Raw genomic sequence first — 19,849 nt, 5'->3', positions numbered from 1 at the left:
GAGGAAAGAACTAGAATCGACGAAGAAAAGGAACGAGAACGTTCGTTTGAACTTGAAAAGATGCGGTTGCAGCTTGAGTTTCAACGACTCTCGCAACCGGCAGAAGAGTCATCCGTCGCTCTCATCCATCAGCTCAAGTTCGACGTGAAGAGGTTGATCCCGAATTTCAATCCGAGTGAAGATGATATGTCGCTATTCCTAAAGTTGTTTGAAAGACAGCTAAAATTCTTGAAAGTAGAGAAGGTGAACTGGGTTGCGTATCTGCTGGGAGTTTTGCCGAATGAAGTCGCTAAACTCATTGCTCGAGAACCTGAAGATAAGGCCCATGATTACGACCACATCCGGGAGGTTCTCTTACGCCGTTTCAAGCTGAGTGCGGAAAGGTTCCGGCAGCTCTTCTCTACTCACAGAAAATCACCTGGAAGTACCTGGAAGGACTATCACTTTGAGATCCAAAGTTATTTCGAAGGCTGGCTGTCTGAACTGAACATTAGAAACTTTGACGAGCTGAAAGATCTGATGATTTCGGATCAGATGAAGAAAAGGATTCCACCCGAAGTAAAAGAACATTTTCTGGATGTTTGGAGTGCGTGGACTACCCCTGATGAGATCGTGGAGAAGCTTGATGCTTATGATAACCTTCGAAACAAAAAGAGCGAAATCCAATGTGAGAGGAAGAAGTTGCAGTCAAAGCAACATGAACCCCCTAGGTCCCCAGTGCGACAAAGAGACTTTCATTCTAATCAACGTGTGAATCCGGAATCGGAAGATGCAGGACGTCATCCTGTCTTAAGATGTTATGGTTGTGGGGAACCTGGTGTTACCAAGTCCCGATGCCGAACGTGTAATCCTCCAACGGATAGACCAGGACCCAGTGTCAACGCTTTGGACTTATACAGTTTATCATCCCATCCTAATACGGAATCGAAAGATGCCAGTAGCAGTCATATCCCAAGATGTTATGGGTGCGGAGAACCTGGTGTCGTCAAGTCCCGATGTCGAACGTGCAGTCCTGCCACGAACACCCCAGAAGTTACTGTCGACGCCTTGGACTTTTAGTTTCTCAACTGAGAGACTTCAAAGAAATGCTATCGAAGTCATGATCTGTCATAAGCGTGGAGCAGTGTGTGCTGACACGGGTGCCACACATTCGGTGGCAGGGGAGAAGCTATATAATCTCCTACAAGAACATGGTTTGCCCTTTTACAGCAAGACAATCGTTACGAGACTAGCCGATGGATATGCTCGTAGAGCCGAAGTCCTTACTACGACTGTGGACATTAACGTCCAAGGTTAAGTGATTCCCACCGAGATGATGGTGCTACTACAGGCCAGAGAAAACGGAACCCTTCTCGGTACCGACTTTCTCAGTGATGCTGGTATCGTCCTGGATGTTCAGCAAGGAAAGTGGTACTTCTCTGAAGCTCCTGAGAAGCGATATCCGTTCGTCGAAAGCCCATCTGAAAGCAGTGCTCTCCTGGCACTACCTGCTGAGTCACCCTCGTGTCGACTTCGTGAAGTTAAAGGTACCCACCTTACTTCTCAGCAACGAGAACTTGATTCATTCCCGCCGGAGTTCAAGCGATGCTTCAAGCCAGGGGGAGGCCCGATACCTTTCATCGAGCAGCGAGAACTTTATTCCTTCTCAGAAGAATCCCATAGATGCTCCAAGTTAGGGGGAGGAAGACCTTTTCTCAAGCACCAGATCAACAAGAGTGGTAATGACAGGGTACACCGCTGTGAAGGTGGCCCTAGAGAAGACTACGAAAAGTGTTGTGTTTCAAATTCTCGCTCGACCTCGCGAGGAAGGCATGCTTGCTATAGCTGCGGTCGACGTGGACACGTTGCCCGAAGATGTTGGGATCCAATAGTGTGTTATCAGTGTAAAAATCGTGGTCATATTGCCCGTAACTGTCCAGGCAGCCACACTGATAAGCTATCCAGCCCAATTGGTAAAGGAGCCAAGCAGTGTGAGCTGTTCAACTTCATTGTAGTGGAGAAGAGTTCACGGACTCTCCGCGAGTCCCAAAGTGGGAATGATGTTTTGGATAAGATCAGTGAAACCGTTGAATCTACTCAGGAAGCTGAAGATTTCCTGAACGGGAGGAAACAAGAACTCGTCTTGAATCCCGTAAAGCAGTGCCGATTCCAAAGGGAGTTGACTCCATTACGAGATGCTGAGACCACAATCGTGGTTACCCGGACCCCAAGAGAATGCCGTTCTTCAAAAGTGCATCCGAACCCTAGTAGGCATCCTGAGAACCTGTGCGATTCAAGGACCGAACTTCGACCTGACACAAGAGTGTCGGCAGTTGCCCGGAGCTTCCTGTTCTGTTCTGTTCTCCAGGAACTACTCCCAAAGGAAAGATGTCTCTTACTGGCTCCTCGCCGAGACGTCGTCGGAGCCAGAGGGGGAGATTGTAACGAATCTATTTTTCCAGTATGGACATTTTTACTAACACTCTGTGGCCTTACAGCATATAATGCGGTATGTTTGTTTATACGTTGTTAAAAGAAGTTGAGAAGAGAAAATCTATCTTCCAAGAGAAGAGAACGTGAGTTGGAATGTGGCTTCCGTTCTGTATGGCTGTCTGTTTTGAGTGTGCTTCGAAATAAAGGCTTCTTCTTTAAGTTCCGCAGTTTCGTGCTTTAATTGGACACCCCTCCAATATCAAGGGTTTAGAAATATTCCGCCATCTCCCGGAAAAGAGACGCACCTCCTACACGACGTCCCCTTATAATGTTAAATAAAATTAAGAACAAGCAGATTAACTCTGTTTTCACGTGTAAATGCAGGAATAGCACCAAATAATAATAATGATACGCAAAAGTTTAGAATTTTTCTACTCACTTTTCTTGCCGAAATTTCCGTCACTCGACCTCCCCCCTTTCCCGAACGGTATACGTCGATGCCACTTGTTTGTTTTCACGACAGTTTTAGTCTTTTGTTACGGTTGATGTGCTGCTCATGGTTGTTACGGATGATTCTTATTGAGTTTTGTTTACAGAGAGCATTCAAAAACCAAAAATATAGTATTCAGGAGTGGAAGAGCAGAGAACTTTAGCGTGGCTATCTCTGGTGAAAATAAAGACAACTGTCACATAAAAGATGAAAGCCCAAACCACTGTGGACCCCCCCCCCCCATTTATTTTATCTGAAGAGACACTAAAGGCAAGGGGCATCTGGAGTAACAGGTGGGTGGAAGACGGCGTCCGTTCGTGTGAGTGGAAGTCGCGACTCTGTCAATACTCTCCGTGATCGGAAACTAAAACCGTCCCATAAACATGGCAAAAAATGATTTAAAAAAAACGAGGACCTAAAACTTCTGCACCCATAGAGGGCCTCTCATAACAATATCGATGTTCTCGAGGAAGAGAAACACTTCTTGTAATCTATGAGTGAATATCTGAATTCACTGAAGCCTATTTTTGGGAGAAAATAAAACTGATTGAATATTGGTTTTTATGTAAGCCTATAACTGCATGTAAAACAATGAAAAATTGTATCGTTATGGAAAATTCAACCAAATAACGAAAAATATATATATAGTATACAATTGTGTAACGGAAAAAACACGACAGTGATATTGGCGGGAAAATTTCTAGGATATCGCGCCAAAATGTTCTTGAGTTCGCCATGGATTTTTGATAATGGTAACCAATATTTTTTTTATAATTAAAAAATTTTAAACAAGTAAACATCGGTTCAAAACGATGTTTTTTCGGTATTTTTTTCAAAATCATAGAAAAAAATTGAAATATTCTGCATAAAGGTTCATCTTAAACCTCCGATATATGAGAACTATATTTTGCGGCCAAGGAATACACTCTCTACCTTTCTCTTCGCTGCAAAGTTAACCTGAAACAGATTATAGTTGACATCAGGTTTTTCCATATTTCAGTTGCTTATTCCACTGTTTTAAATGAGTGATTTCTCGTTCATGGCGTTGAGTGTCACTGATATGCGGGTGTGGTTTTTTTTATAATATTTGAGAGGTTGAAAGCTTTGAAAGAGTTTTTAAATCTTTCCATGGTGAACATGGGACATTCAACTACCGAAAAAGGATTATTGAAGGGCTGAAAGAAAGACTTAGAAAGGAGCCACTTATGCCCACAAGCTATTCGCATTTTATTCTATAGGATAAGGACTTTTAATCAGACTTTTTTTAATCAGAAATTTGAATAGGTATAAAAAGTACATTCGGAACGAGATATCTATACATATAATCAATCATATATATTGCTGTCCCGCCCTATCTATCTATATATATAAAATTGATTTTCTGTGTGTGTGTGTGTGTGTGTGTGTGTGTGTGTATGTTCTCTATACAAATCTACAATTTTAGATCGATCGTCGCCAAATTTTGCATATATACCAACTGGGACCCGACTTGAACGATAGGCTACTTTAAAATTTCGTCAGCCCAGGGCAAATGCCCCAAATGGGCAAAAAACTGTCCGGCAACAATGGTTTTTGGGCCTCAACAATCACTTTCCGAATGTTTACTTTGGTTACCGTGGTTCCCTAGCAATGCGTTTCAGACGTGTATATGCCTTTACAACGGTTTGTCACTTCTTTAATCCTGTTAGTATATGTATGATAGTTTATGCCTTTATAATGGTTTGCCACTTTTTCAATCCTCCCAGTAATGAGGCTTTTGGAATAGACATCATAATCATCATCAGCATCAGTTTGAGGGTCAGGCAAAGGATGATTCCCATAGAAATCAGTGTAAAAATTGCCAATTTTATTGTAGAAATGCGGAAATTTGGTGGGGTTTTCCACCCCATCAATAATTTTAAAAATTGTATTTAATCCTCGATTTTTTAAATATCGAGTTCGCTTAGAGATATACGAAGCCCAGGAGATTAAATATGAAGTGATTAGTCGGACCTACTTTTGATTTGGATATCCATGCAATAATATTGATTTCAACTTTTTATTTATATCCTCAAGCATGAAAATTAATGTATCCGTAATGTCTTTTGATATTTAATTTCATGAATTCATGTAGGTTAGGATATTTTAAAATTAATTATGAGCCCGTAAAAAGTGTATCGAAAAAACTCCACAGCTTTAATTAAGCATTTTTTGGAAGCTGAAATAGGCAGATGGGTAACTTGAAGTTCAGGGGGTGGAGGTTTATCGAAATACCTAGCGCCCCTTAAAAAAGGGAAAATATATATTCATTTCTACGTTTCTGTAAATCTAGATTTAATTATTTCATGAATCGCGAAGTCGCTATATTGGTAAACTTGCACACGGTTTGTACGTATGTCCCTCAAGAAAAAGAGAGGGAGTTATCACGTGATCCAAAAGCCTCATTGAAGAAAACCCGGGCAGCGCCGGGTATTATAGCTAGTATATATATAATTGATTTTCTGTACGTGTGTGTTCTCTATACAAATCTACAATTTTAGGTCGATCGTCGCCAAATTTTGCATATATACCAAATGGGACTCGACTTGAACGATAGGCTACTTTAAAATTTCGTCAGCCCAGGGCAAATGCCCCAAATGGGCAAAAAACTGTCCGGCAACAATGGTTTTTTGGCCTCAACGATTACTTTCCGAACGTTTACTTTGGTTACCGTGGTTCCCTAGCAATGCGTTTCAGACGTGTATATGCCTTTACAACGGTTTGTCACTTCTTTGATCCTGTTAGTACATGTATGATAGTTTATGCCTTTATAATGGTTTGCCACATTTTCAATATACTCTCAGTAATGAGGCTTTTTGAATAGACGTCATAATCATCATCAGCATCGCTTTGAGAGTCAGGAAAAGGGTGATCCTCATAGAAATCAGTGCTAAAATTGTCGATTTTACTGTAGAAATGCGGAAATTAGTGGGATTTTCCGCCCCATCAATAATTTTAAAAATTGTATTGAATTCTCGATTTTTGAAATATTCAGTTCGCTTAGAGATATATACGAAGCCCTGGAGATTAAATATGAAGTAATTATCCGGACCTACTTTTGAGTTGGATATTCATGCAATAACATTGATTTCAACTTTTTATTTAGGGGCCATTCAAGTATTACGTACGCAAATTTTTAGCCATTTTTGACCCCCTCCCCCCCCCTTGTCAGCAAAATTTCGTCATCAGCTCTGCCCCTCTGAATCCTAACTCATATTTTCATAAAGGGTGGTTGATGACGTAAGCATTATCCAAACCCCCCTCCACCCACGTCATCAAAAGTCAGCAAATCGGAAATCCCCCTCCCCCCCATCGATGATGACGTAATACTTGAACGGCCCCTTATATGTTCTCAAGCACGAAAATTAATGTCTCCGTAGTGTCTTTTAATATCCAACCGCATAAATTTATATAGTTTAAAATGTTTTAAAATTAATAATGGGCCCGTAAAGTACATCAAAGAAATTTCACAGCTTTAACTAAGCATTTATGAAGCAGGAACAGGCAGATAGATAACTTGAAGTTCAGAGGGGGATCGAAATACTTAACGCCCCTTAAAAAAGGGGGGGGGGAAATATTCATTTCTAGGTTTCTTTAATTCTAGATTTGTTTACTTCATGAGTCGCCATGTTAGTTAACTTAGACACGGTTTGCATGTCCCTCAAAGAAAGAGGGAGATATCACGTGATCCAAAAAGCCTTATTAAAGAAAACCCGGGCAGCGCTGGGTATAAAAAGCTAATAAATAGGTTAAATCCAAGAAATTGTTAAGTGTAATGTCTTTTGATATTACATTCCCAAAACATAATAATATTAGATATTTTTTCAGGACTCATATATTTGCTTCCCACGTTATCATGCAGTTGAATTGGTAATAACGAAGGCCAAATCTAAATGCTACACCTAATCAAACGAAAACAAAAATATAATAAAAAAATTATCAGAAAGTTCAAAAGGTAATTGAAATTATCGGTCGCGAGTTGGTTTTCCATCAACCCAGTAAAAATTAATTAACGAACGTGAGTCAACTGAAATGAATCAGAAAATAAATATTCTTGGAAGTTCTCATAAGCAAGTCCACTATCTTTTATTTTAAAATGGTTGAACGGAGCAAGCTAATAAATATAAAAATATCAATGACAATAATCGAAAAGATAATTTTAAGGAATTTAATGAAAATGGCAGTACAGTGATTACAAACCATAATTAACAGGGTAGCAAAGCTGGGACATTCGGTTCTATTTGAACTCCGGTGCGTCATGAAACAGCCCTTATATTGTATAGCCCCCCCCCCTCCAGAGGCATACAAGGAATAATTAGACCTAGAGATGTGAAGTGAGAATATTCTCCTGGATATAAAAATTGGAGAATAATCGAGCATATTCATTTTTCTTTTAAATAATTTAAATTTTTTTACTAATTTTGTTTGTATTGTGAAATATAAAATCGTTTTTCATTGCCTGAAACATTTACAACAAAACAATTTTTAGTATAATCACCCCCCTTTAGTTCATTGGGGGGGGGGGATATTAGAGAATATTCTCCAGGTCATGATAAGATGTTTTAAAAGTTTGGTTATAAAGATTTTAGAAACCTTTAGATTACAACCTTAAAAATATTTTAAAATTAGATAAATTTTCAGAAATAAGTTCACAACAAAAGAAATTAAAGTTGATAAAAGAAGCTATTCTCATACAATCACTTTCATTCTAAGAAGATACAGAACTGTTTTCTTCAATGCACATACACTTATAAATTCTGTATCACTCACATTTCTTTAAAAGTTGTGCAATTCAGCCATGTTGGTTTAATTTTCTTGCTTTCAAACTTTAATATTGTGGTCTACAAACTTCAATGTACCCATTTTCTTGACGGGAAGAGAGACGGGAACAGAAATTATTCTTGAGAGTATTCTCTCAAAAGGACTATTATAAATTACTAGAGAATATTCTTATCGAAAATAATTATTCTCAAGTTATTTATCGAAATTATTTATTATTATACATGTGTTATTACATATATATTCTTGATAATACTCTGGAAAGATTTCGGTAACTGAAGAATATTCTCATCGAGGAGAAGATTCGAGAATATTCTCTGGGAGGACTATTTTATTAATAACTTCAGAATAATTCTTATTATTTTCTATAAGAATATTCCCCCAGTAATTTATGAAAGTAGTCCTTCCAGACTACTTTAATTCTCAAGGATATTATATGTAACTATATTATAAATAACAGGAGAATATTCTCCGAAAGATTATTCTCGAGAATTTTACATCTCTAATTAGACCAAGAACTACATTATACAACTGATTCTAAGAAAAAAGATTAACTTCTCTTTCCATACCTTTTTATTCCACCTACGGTCAGAAAAAGATTCATTTAACACGTTCACGCCGGTGTGCATCACCGGTGGGTCACACTTGAATATTCGACCAGACGCTGCGTACCATCAAAAATGTAGTTCGTTTAGTAACTAGAAAGAATTGAAAAAGTAAGATTTATTTTATTTTATCTCAACCGTATTAACATAACTTATAAAACAAAAATGCAGTAGTATATAAAACATAACAATTCAATATTATAAACTTAACACGCACTATGTTACTGGACGAACAGGTGCGCATACAATGACTGAATATGCAATAATACTGCGCTGCCAGATGAAGTGAGGAATGAATTTGAGCACCGTCTCCCAGCGAAAAACATGAAAATCGGCGCCGGCGTGAACGTGTTAAGAGATTGAAGAGGGGTTATCAATTCCATGACGCTTCTGATCGCCTCCTAAATTAAATACACGTAACTGTACGTATAATTGACCTCGGTTCTACTTGTTCAGTGCTATTTCCATATAGAGATTTTTTTTTCTGTATGTACAATGTATAATGGATGCTTGTTGGGCCTCCAAGTTGTACCAGATGTAAAGGCTAAAAGTAGTATTTTCCTTAAACTTCAGTACATACTCAGCATATCAGGAAATGTATAGTTACATCAGCATAAATACCTTTTCGGATCAATCGAATTTTCTATTCACGTGTGACACAGGAAACATTTGTAAATGGTAGGGCTAATGCCGAAAGCCCTTCTTCTATCAAAAGCCTATCTTCAAGGCTAATGCTATATGGTTGCTGCTAGCTGATAAGCCAGTTTAAAAATTCTCTTCCGGGGTGACAGGGTAAACCAGACAAGTAACCGGAAAGAACATATCATATCCCTCATAATACAGATTAAGGCATTAATTGATCGGATGCCTTTCTCAACCACCTCGTCGGGCATTTTGCCTGTTGTGGCGTTGTATTTGTATATTTGTATTTATTTTAAGATCTATGCAAATAATGTGATCTTGTATTTCTTTTTACATAGCGATTTTAGAAAGATCACTATTGTATTGTTATGAGAAATGAAGGAATGTGTTTACAGAACATATCTGCAACATAGTGGTAATCAATCAGATATTTGAAATAAACTTCTGAGAGTTCTCAACCCAAATAGCTTAGGGATCATTCAAGTATTACGTCAGCATCGAGGTGGGGAGAGGGGGTTTCGGATTTGCTGACTTTTGATGACGGGGGGGGGGGGTTTGAAGGTTGCTTACGTCATCAACCACCCCTTTTTGAAGATATGAAATATTCTAATCTGCTGACAAAATTTTTCTGACGGGGGGGGGGGTTAAAAATGGCTGAAAATCTGCTTACGTAATACTTGAATGGTCCCTTACCAGTTTTTTGTGTTCTGTTAAGCTCTAGCAAAAATACCCGGCACTTCTCGCGTTTTCTTCAATTACTGGGAGTATTGAAAATGTGGCAAACCATTATAAAGGCATAAACTATTATACATATACTGGCAGCATCAAAGAAGTGACAAACCATTGCTATGGTTTGTCACTTCATTGTAAAGGAATGTGCATGTCTGGAACGCATTGTTAGGGAACCACGGTAACCGAAGTAAATATTCCGAAGGTGATTGTTGGGGCTCCAAGAACCATTGTTGCCCGACGGTTTTTCAGGCATTTGCCATGCTACGACAAACTTTCAAAGTAGCCTATCGTTCAATCCGGGCCCTGTTTGGTATATATGCAAAATTTGGCGACGATAGATCTAAAATTGTAGATTTGCATAAAGAACATACATACTTTCGCATTTATATATACGATTTTATTTCCTCTAGCAGCCGGTGTGGGAAACCACTTTTAAGAGAGCATTAACCCCTCTACGATCAGGGACGCAATATTGCGTCCAAAATGCAAGTGGAATAAATTCAATCCAGTTGTCTGTTTCTTCGGTATTTTTTTTTCTCAGCTTTATTGTAACTCTATGAAACAAAGTTGTGTGTATTTTCCCACTCTGTTCTCCCACCACCATCCTGGTATCCCAACGGGATAGTGAGCAACTGAAATAACAGTTTGTCACCAGTGATTGAGCAAGTGAGTGAGTAACCGGATGAGTGACAGTGTGAGTAAGCGATTGAGTGAGCTACCGTAAGTGAGTCACTCACTAGCTCCACTCATTTGTTCATCCCCCAACTACTACTAAACCACACATGCACCTCGTCCATATTCCTCTGCGGAACCTGTAACGAACTGGTACATGTTGGAATGTGTGTGTACGTGTAGTGAAACCTGACTGAAGTTTTTTTCTGTGTAATGCTTGTTACGTGTAGTGATGCCAATTATGTGGCGGTGAATCGTCGTCGGAAAATTTTCCGGTGGCGCATTGTTGGCGATGAATTTTCCGCCCACTAAACGCAATTGCCCCATTTTCACCAAATTTACAAGTGTAAACCATCTCGTGACTTTTCTGTTGAAGAAACAATATACCAAGTAAAGAAGAAAACAACTCTGCTTCATGTGTCTGGAAGCACATTACACTGGTTCACCAATCCATTTCTAGACACGTGATTCACGCATCAAAATCCAGTTTTACTCCTCCGAATTTCGTTTCGTTGAGAAGTGAAAATATTCTTTCAAAATTTTAGGTGGTACTTTTTTAATAGTGTTATTTCTCACTGATTAAAAAAATGCCCGTTAAAACTTTACAGAGGAGTGAAATTACTCTCCAAAACTATACTTTCGGATAACACAGAGCACATAGAGAAGTTGCGTGTAATGTAGCAGCGATAAAAAAAAACACGTGTCCACACGTGGCAAAAGAGCATCATTCGTTGATCCATAAATATCTGATGCAAAAGCATAAAAACATAAGCAAAAATTAACCGCTCACTGAAAAAGAAATCGGTGTCAATGAGATAAAACCAAAAGCAGGTGACGACCGATTCATGTGCCTCATCTTCGGAAAAAGTTGGTAGTTGCTTACATTCGAGGGAGAAAAAGGATGCGTTCTGTTGTCAACAGCAATAACGAACATCTTCGTCACCCCCTCACAAAAAGTCATTTTTGTCAGCAGCCAGGTGGCACTCTTTTCGATTTCGGAGAGACTAAACATTACAACTTACGTGTAAACGTGTCACCAGTTCACCTAATTGACCTAAAAATACGACGCGGGTCACCGTCACTTAAATGAAGTGAGAACGTGCAGCGGACCATTTACGTGATCTGGGACTGCATCACTGGTCACTTAAGTGATTTGGTAATGTCTGACTTGGTTCATTTTTACAAAACTAGATTTGAGGTCGCGGACCACATCTGGTCGCCAACACCTATAGAAGGCAACGTCAGCACGAAGCTTGTGATGTCACTGAAAGTGGCCATTTCACTTATAGCCATTGGATACAATGCAGCAAAAAAAAAAAAAAAAAAAAAAAGAGTAAAGATATCGCATGCGTCGGTTTGCTATATCAAATAGCAATAGGTGAAATGTCCTGCTACAGTGAAGTCACGAGCTTCGTGCCCGTTTTATATTTAGGTTGTGTTGATTTGGCCCGAGGACCATGGGTTGAGCATGCATACACTTCGAGTTATCGGAGGAAAAACAATCAGGTTGAAACCCCATCATACTTCAAGCATAGTTCGATAAAGGTACGACTGCAGGGCCGGATTAACCAACAATTAAACAAAATAAGCACGTGCCCAGGGTGTCAAAAGAAAAGGGGCACCACAAAAAATGATCTCTCTCTCTCTCTCGAATAGCGTTTTTTCTTTTTAATTTTTCTTCACAGCATCAGCCATACGGTAGAAAATCCTAAACTTTGAAGAGCAATTGATTGTACAGTTGAAGATCTTTATCGAAAGGTTGACCAAGGCTGCAACTATGGGAGGAAGGGTCTAGTGCCGCAGGGCTCTGGACCAGGAAGGGTGCCGAGTTCACTCTTTTTCCGTTAAAAATTGTGGAGGGGAGGCGCCAACATGGTTACAGATTCCCCCAAGTGACGTGGTAAATTTCAATTTCTAGTTACGGCCCCGAGGGTGACAATAGCAGAGAAACTATGTAAGTTAATTGCGAACAAGAACTCGTATCAATGCTTAGTTTTTGGATTGAAATTTTGCGTTGTTTCCATAACGTAAGCCCAGAGCCGTCTCAATCGCATCATAGCCCTCTCCCAGGTGAAAAAACATTTGAGCCACCGCCCCCCCCCTCTATAAATACCTAGCTAACAATTTGCATACTTACTCTGGCCAGGGTGTCAAGAGCAAACCAGATCAAATTATCATGAGGCCATCCTGGCATTCCAGTTCCCGGACCGTGGGATCACACCCCCCCCCCCTCCACCACTTAAAAATACCTGATTACCAATTTACACACTTATTTTTCAAATTGTAAATCGATCTAATTGCAATGAGGTCCCGGACAGGCCTGTCATTTGGGGGTTTGGGGGGGGGGGTAGTTGCCCCCCTGGCTTTTGAAAATACACTAAAAATGACGGCCCTGGTCATGTAACAAGGTTTAAAAAACGGTTGGAGGGCACCAAAATCGTGTTCTTAGGGCTTTGATATTGATTAATCTGGCCCTGTATGTAATGTATAACCCTGTAACAGTTGAACGGCTCCTAATGAAGCACGAGTCGTTACTTAAATACAAGTGAAACCTACTGTAGGAGTTTGGAAATCTTCAAAATAATTTTTAATATTCTTCATAATCAACCAAAAATTGACGAAATCTCAACACTGGCCTTTCGCTTCAACGCGGACGATATACAGTCAAACCTCGTTAATGAGTCACTCTTGGGAGAGCAAAAATATGACTCAGTAGGCGGAGTGACTCTATAAGCGGAGTAAGCCATAGCTATGTCAATTCCTGCCCGAGGAAAATTGGTACCTCCAAAAAGTGACCCGGTAAGCGGAGTGACGTGTTAACCGGGTGACGCACTAACGAAGTTTGACTGTATAATAAATTTCAACTTTACGGCCCATAAAATTTTGCGGTCCGGTGTGCGATCGCACCTGCGAAAGTCCGGCCCTGGCCATTAGTATCACTACACAACAATATTGTACCATTATTTTCACACAATCACCATTCGTGACGAATTTATTAGTACCACAGTAGAGTAAATAAATAGCATATGTTGAATAATTTCTGAGCCCGAAAATTACTAGGGCCGTAGGGGCCGTTCAAGTATTACGTAAGCAAATTTTTAGCCATTTCTGACCCCCTACCCCCTGCCAGCCAAATTTCGTCATCAGCTCTGCCCCTCTGAATTCTAACGCATATTGGTGGGATCAGTGACGTACACAGGGAGCATAGGGGTCTCATAGCCCCCGACTATCAAAAATTAATTTTTTTAATGCCAAAAAATTTGTTTAATTGAAATTTCGGAAGAGAAAATACCTTTATATGTTATTATAATCAATTTCTGTTAATTTCAATGCCATTTGAAGGCTATGAACTCAAAATTTATCTTTAATAAATTCATTGCGACTCACCCTCTAAGCCATATAATGATAAATCGAATAAAGGCCCTTGGCCGAAATATGGCCCTGGGGATTATCTGATGCGGCCTGCCCTCCTCAAACCTAATTTTGTAAAAATGAATTAAGCGGCACATTTACAGATCGCTTAAGTGTCCCGTGGTAGAATTCCAGAGCACTTAAGCGGCCCGTGGCACATTTAGACATCCCTTGAGTGACATGCGACGTAGTTTTAAAGCATTACTTAAGTGATCCGCGGCATATAATTACGGATCACTTGAGTGACGCGTGGCACAGTTCTAAAGAACTTAACCGGCCCGGACACATTTCCAGATCACTTAGATCCGCGAAACATATAGAGATCACTAAAGTGGATCTGTAGGGGGACTTATGAATAGGGAGAATGTTAGTTCATGTGCCCACAAACAACCGAAAGGTTTTCTCGTTTTTGGCGCACCGAGTAAGATGAAAATAAGAATACTTCACATTTTCATAAGGGGCCGTTCAAGTATTACGTCATCATCGATGGGGGGGAGGGGTCCGATTTGCTGACTTTTGATGATATGGGGGGGGAGGGGAGGTTTGGATTTTGCTTACGTTATCAACCACCATTTATGAAAATTATGAAATATTTTTAACAGAATCTCACTCGGTGAGCCAAAAACGAGAAAAACCTTTCGATAGTTTGTGGGCACTTGAAGTCACGTGTCCCCCCCCCCCTATTGATAAGTGCCCTACAGAGCCACTTTAATGATCTCTAAATTTTTCGCGAATTCAAGTGATCTGGAAATGTGTCCGGGGGACCGCTTAAGTGATCTGGAACTGTGCCACGCACACTCAAGTGATCCATAATTATATACCACGGATCACTTAAATAATCTGACAATGTGCCGCTGGTAACATGACTGATGTAGAACCCCACTGGGGGGCCACTTTAGTGCTCTAAAACTACGTCACATGGGATCTCTAAATGTGTCACGGATCGCTTAAGTGTTCTAAAAAAATAAAGTTTTGATTCTAGGAAGGGGGCAAGAGAGGGCCCCCCCCCCTCAACGTGCTCCGATTCCACCAATATACGTTAGGTTTCAGAGGGGCAGAGCTGATGAAATTTTGTTAACAGGGGGGGGGGGGGGGAAGGAAGTCAAAAGTAGCTAAAAATTTGCTTATGCAATACTTGAATGGCTACTTAAAGGGTGGTTGATGACGCAAGCATTATCCAAAACTCCCTCCCCTCATCGATGATGACGTAATACTTGAATGGCCCCGTATTCTCAGCAATTATTAATTTCTGATAACAATAAAAATTATTTCAGAACTCACCCGAAAGAGAAGAAAAAAACTCGAAACTGATTTTCCTCGGAATATAATCCAATTAATTATATAAAATCCCCTTCACTTTCGAAAAACAATGCACAAAACTCAGGAAGCAAGCAATATAACGTACGTCTCCCTCCGATGACGTCTGAGGTACAACTGCGCAGTAAAATAGCTCGATCGTCTGCTCCCGCTCTCTCTCTCGTATTTGCGCGGGGAATTTTAAGCTTTCTCATTGGTGGGTTCACCTTCTTTCGCATCCGGGGACTATTACTTAATTTGTGTATACTGTGGGAAGAGAAACAAGATCGTCTGCTATTTTCGGGTGAGAAATGCCTAGCCCTGTTATTAGTGGATTGTGTGTGTGTCATTCCTCCACATCCGGGAACTTGATAAATTGTTCAATACAGTATCAGAGAGAGAGGCGAGCAGGGAAGGGAAGGAAGAAAGAAAGGAGGGAGGTTATAATTGTCACGTGACTCTCCTCCGAATCCGTTGTGTAATATAGATACATTTTACGAAATATATTAAAATTTCCAAAATTTTAAATGTTATTTTCAAAAAAATTTATTTGAATAATTTTAGCATGAAACCTCCTCAATTTATTTTAAGTCCAGACACGATCAACCCATATGCCATGGGTTCTCAAACTGTGCGCCACGGTGCCCTGATACGCCTCTAAACCTTGTTAGGGGTTCCGCGGAGCGGTGACCCGAAATTTGGCGGAAAGGGGGTAGGATTATGACGGCCAAAAAAGTATGGGGGGGAGGGGCCATTCAAGTATTACGTCAGCATCGATGTTTGGGGAGGGGTTCCCAAATTGCTGACTTTTAATGACAAGGGGGGGAGGGGGGGTTTGGATGATGCTTACGATTCATGAACCACCCTTTATGAAAATATGAAATATTCTTAATGACATCTTACTTAGAGTCTATATGCTATATCATAGTTTCCCAACCGTTTTTTGTCCCATCGTCCCTTCTTCAGAAATTTTTTTCTCCCATCGCCCCCCCCCCCCAACGCAATCTAACCAATAGTATTCTATGTTATATCCTTAGCTTCTACCGCCCCCCTGCGACTTTCCATCGCCATCAAGAGGGCGTTAAGGCCCACGTTGGGAATCACTGCTCTAAATGTTTCACGGTTCCAAGTGATCTGGAAATGCGTCCGGGACACTTAAGTGCTCTGGAACTGTGTTACGCATCGCTCAAGGTTATCCGTAATTATGCCACGGATTACTTAAATAATTTGAGAATGTGCGCGGGTAACTTGAGTGATGTAGAACCGCACTGGATGCCGCTTAATTGCTCTAAAACAGTGCCACATGTCACTCCCACGCCATTCTACTACGGATCGCTTAAGTGTTCTGGAATTGTCTCGCGGGTCACTTAAATGATCTGAGAATATGCCACATGGACATTCAGATCACATACTTGAGTGATCTGAAAACGTGCCATGGGTCGCTTAAATGCTCTGGAATTGTGTCATGGGTAGCTTAAATGCTCTGGAATTGCGCCACTTAAGCGATCTGTAATGTGCAGCTGAGTTCATTTTCACAAAATTTGGTTTGATGTAACGGGCCATATGAGATAACCCCATGGGCCACATTCAGTTCGCGGGCCATGGGTTTAGCATATATGGCTTAGAGGATAGGTCGCAATGAATTTCTTGAAAAACATTTTTCGAGTTCTCAGCCTTCAAATAGCATTAAAATTAACAGTCTTAACGCATGAGCACTTCGAGAGAAAAGGAGCCTAACAAAAATTAGATCTGCTTGAAATCTTCGAGAGTAAGCATGTAAACTTTCCTGGTAGGGGCCCGTGATGCTTTTAAGACGTGACTCGTACTTCAGTGCAAACAGCAACGAAGCAATTGTTTAACCACATTAACGAAAAGAAATAAGAGACTATATATGTTTACTTTCAGCAAACATCTACTGTGGTTAATGGAGAGAGAAATCAGAAATTTCAACAGTTACATGAATTTTTTGAGAATCAACTAAAATCAAAACCCAAATAGACTATGAATATTTTCAAAAATGACGCAAAAAAGTTTCTTCGAAGTATGTAAAGCGTGTTTATTCGTACTCAAAATAAATACGTATTGGAAAGTCGTAGAATAAAAATCTCTGAGGAGGTCCAGTCATTGAAGCTGATCCAGCGAGACAATCACGTGAAGGTCAAGACTTGATGTCTATCTGCTTTTCATGACAAGTTTTAACAATTAACATGTTTATAATCGATGGATATTGTGACGACATTTTAGAAGCAAATCTTTAAAGATGACTAAGACCCGGAAGTAAAACTTTAAAAGCCACTCGCAACACTTACATGCACCCACTATAGCAACACTTACAACTTACGCATATGGGTTAATCTGTAAGCTAATTGGTATCCTAAGAGAACAGAAGTAGGGGTAAACCTCTCTAATCGAATTAATAAAATAATTGTACAGTAGAATCTCGATAATCCGGCCCGTCTAGTAATCAAGCGTTTTTAGTCGTGTTTCTTCGAGCACAGAAGAGGAAAACATGTCACTGCGCTTGAATTTGTACAGTTATAGTATTTAAATAGGTTTTTTTCAATTGACTTCCAGTATCCGGCACACACCCTGGGTCTGATATATGCCGGATTAGTGAGAGTATGCTGTACTTAATAAAAGACGTAAAACTCTAGTCTAGTCTGGACATTTTGTGTAAAGCTTTTTCCGTGGCTGCGAGAGGTTCCTAAACATATTCGTGACCGAAAAAAAAATATTTTTGTAATATTCGAATATGTATGGAGGTCATTCAAGTATTACGTCAGCATCGGGGGGGGGGGCGGGTTTCGGATTTGCTGACTTTTGATGACAAGGAGGGAGGGGAGTTTGAAGGTTGCTTACGTCATCAATCACCCCTTTTTGAAGATATGAAATATTGTAAGCTGCTGACGAGATTTTGCTGACGGGGGGAGGGGGGTAAGTGTTTTGCTAACTTCTGCTGACAAGGGCGGGGAGGGGGGTCAAAAATGGCTGAAAATCTGCTTACGTAATACTTGAACGGCCCCTATGAATATTGTATCTCTAAGAATTAATTTCCATACACGACAAATCTAGTTCGCTAATGAACTCGAACTTTTTTCATGAAATCGAGTGTGAAGTCAAAAGCTGGCCTTTCTTCTCTTATAGACAGACCGGTGGGCCTTGTTCTGGTTAAAAGGAGGTATTTAATTAATGCACCAGGCATGGGCGTACCCTGCGTGGAACTGACCCCCCCCCCCTCTTCCCAGAAGATATATTAAAGTGTAGTAATTGACACACAGTACAGACGTATCAATTTAGTATAGGAGAGTTTCCGCCCCCTCCCTCTAGTTCAGATCCTGGGTACGCCCTTGGCACCAGGACAATGTACATGCAAAAAATTACCCTATAAACTTATATTAATTAAGACATCAGTAACAACAAAAAATTACTTCTATTGGAGTAAGAGCTACATATGCTAGACGCTAGAGCAGACATCTTCAACCCGTTGCTCGCGAGCACCACGCTGCTCCTCGAAACAGCCAGGGGGTGAACTATTTCTGCGGTCCTTAGCCGAAAAAAATATTTGAGCTCCGATTTGTCCTCATTTGGCCGGTAGTTCAACTTTTCGATACTATCTCTAAGCTAAGGACTTTTTTTAGTATAGTTACTTAGGACCGCAGTTAAGGACTGCCTAGCACCAGGCGTTAAGCAGTAGTTCAAAGCGGCCATCTTGGTTGGGAAGAAATTTCGCCACTAGCCGCGAGCTCGCGCTATCGTATTTAGCGATAAAATATGATTTGTTAAAAAAGAATTAGACGAATTAGTCAATTCAAGACAAATGACCTCGATAAAACATCGTTTATATGTTTGGTATCTTCAAAGTTGAAGTACTCATCGCAGGGCCATCTTAAGAGCATCATGGGCCCCCGGGCCAAGTGACGTTTTTGAGGCCCTATCTAGAAAATTCTCGAAAATTTCAACCATTTCTCATTTTTGTGAGGCCCCTCTCATCTTGAGTGCCCGGGAAGGCCCATGCGTTAAGACGGCGCTGCTTCATCGTTATATCCTTCAAAACCTGCTGCTGTGATATACATGTATGTTGACATGGCGAATGAAGCCGCAACGAAGTGCTAGTACGTTCATACTAAGGTACGTAGGTGTATGCAGAATTTTCTCAAGGGGGGGGGGGTTACGTTTTTCCCTGCAAAATAACACTAGAATATCGGCTAGGAGGGTTAGAAACCCAACCCACCCACCCCCCCTTTGCATACGCCTATGCTAAGGTAAGAATTATTTTTTGCTATCGAACTATATAGGAAGAGTTTTTTAAAGATATTCTCAATATTTTTTCGCCCGCTAAATGTGTTGTTTAAAAATATAAATGGCCATAACGTCACGCAATCGATGAGCAGTGGATCCCACTTGGTGATGCTGAAAAATATCAAATAGCTCATGTGTCTATTTTGGATAGTATTGGACATATTTACGTGGCAAATGAAATATAAATCTGCAATCATTGTAATATCAGATTGTAATATTGTTTGGTGATATAAGTAATGTTAAAATTTCAATAAAAAGCGTGGTAAATTTTTGGTACTAATGTTAAGCATTAATTTTATAGCCATATATTAAGCGACTGATCAAATGTATATATGTATTGACATCATCATCATCGTGCCCCCTCCAGCAATAATGACCTTACCCCCCCCCCTCCCCCTCCAGACTTCCAGTCAATCACCGCCTACGCTCCATGGCCACCAGTGAGGAAAAAACGATTGTTAAATAATTAGTAGTATTGTAGAGTTCAAACGGT

The 19,849-nt window shown here is 40.2% G+C and overlaps 1 protein-coding gene and 1 long non-coding RNA gene across 3 annotated transcripts in view; one reads left to right on the top strand and one right to left on the bottom strand.

The window, feature by feature from the left end:
• Positions 1–15,171, bottom strand: part of LOC149067734 (uncharacterized) — a 28,282-nt gene extending 13,111 nt beyond the window's left edge. For both annotated transcript variants that reach the window (XR_016195265.1, XR_016195264.1), the window contains exons 1-2: positions 15,043–15,171; positions 8,269–8,397 (exon numbers count right to left, since the gene is read on the bottom strand). This is a non-coding gene — a long non-coding RNA (uncharacterized LOC149067734). The remainder of the gene's footprint in view (positions 1–8,268; positions 8,398–15,042) is intronic.
• The window catches only part of LOC149067729 (uncharacterized), a 121,458-nt gene that overhangs the window by 19,287 nt on the left and 82,322 nt on the right, over positions 1–19,849 (top strand). The window lies entirely within an intron of this gene.

This window comes from Pholcus phalangioides, unplaced genomic scaffold, assembly GCF_987345545.1.
Source record: "Pholcus phalangioides strain wild (caught in Gottingen) unplaced genomic scaffold, Ppha-v1.0 ptg000028l_1, whole genome shotgun sequence".
Lineage (NCBI taxonomy): Eukaryota > Metazoa > Arthropoda > Arachnida > Araneae > Pholcidae > Pholcus > Pholcus phalangioides.
This window is presented reverse-complemented; position numbering and strand designations above follow the sequence as displayed.